We start from the raw sequence: 1100 nt of genomic DNA on the forward strand, positions 1-1100 counted from the left end.
TGAGCTTATCTCTAGATTTATCCGTCTCGATTAGATATTTATGCCTCAGCAAGATATTTCCACTTTGAATATGTTTTAATGCCTCAACCGGGTATCCTATCGTAATAAGATCTTTCATTCTTGATCACAACAAATTTTCTCTTTGAAAAGATAGATGAAACATATACACATGTTTATATTTTTCCCTAACCCCTAAACCTTAAACTCTAAACATGGTCAGAGTAAAATATCAAATTTAACCCTTTTAATAGATATACTCACTGTCTAGTTTGAATCAAGCTAGACGGGTATTTTCGTCTAGATTGACAAACTAGACGGTTTTTATTTTTTTAAATAATACTCAAACTAGACGAAAATTCCGTCTAGATTGCCTAACAAATTTTACGAAACTTTTTTTTTCATTTCCCCGCCTATTTTTCCATTTCCCCTCCTCATTTTATTCCGCTCTGGCCCTCTCCATCTAAAAACCCCCAAATCTCTCTCTCTCTCATCTCCACGCCCACCCCCCTCACCAAAACCTCCAGATCTCCCTCAACCCCTGCGGATCCCTCTCCCGCCGCGCCGAGATCCCCCTCATCCCCCCTCCACCTCCACCTCCACCGTCGGCGCCGCCCTCTCCAGAGACATCACCCTCAACCCAGCCCGCAACACCTCCCTCCGCCTCTACCTCCCAAACCCTAACCCTAGCCCCAAGCTCCCCGTCGTCCTCTACTTCCATGGTGGCGGCTTCGTTCTCTTCTCTGCGTCGATCTCAAATCCTCCAACGTCGCCGTCTGCCTTGTCAGCATTAATGGCAGCGACAGGAAGTTCTCTGGAAGCAAAAAATCAGGAGGCGATGGCCACGAGGATGGAGCCGAAGTCCTGCAAAGTCGAGACCTTGCTCAAACAGTTGAGCTCTATGGATTCCAAAACCCTAATTCGAAGAGATCGTCCTTACCTCCAACGAAAATTTGTTATTGTTTTCTTTTTTCGTTAGATTTAAGCCGGTGGAAGCTCTGAAGACGGCGCTTGAGGGATCGCCGACGAGCATCAAGGATGAGAGGTGTAAGGTTTGGGGTTCTTTTTGATCTGGTTTCAGAAATTAGGTTTTGGTTTTATCG

General features: G+C 45.3%; 1 long non-coding RNA gene across 1 annotated transcript; it reads left to right on the top strand.

Moving 5' to 3' along the window:
- On the top strand, positions 432-1086 carry LOC109820307. The gene is made up of 2 exons (XR_002241797.1): positions 432-888; positions 977-1086. It is a non-coding gene; the product is annotated as an uncharacterized LOC109820307 (long non-coding RNA).

Source organism: Asparagus officinalis, chromosome 8 (genome assembly GCF_001876935.1).
Source record: "Asparagus officinalis chromosome 8, Aspof.V1, whole genome shotgun sequence".
NCBI classification, from domain to species: domain Eukaryota; kingdom Viridiplantae; phylum Streptophyta; class Magnoliopsida; order Asparagales; family Asparagaceae; genus Asparagus; species Asparagus officinalis.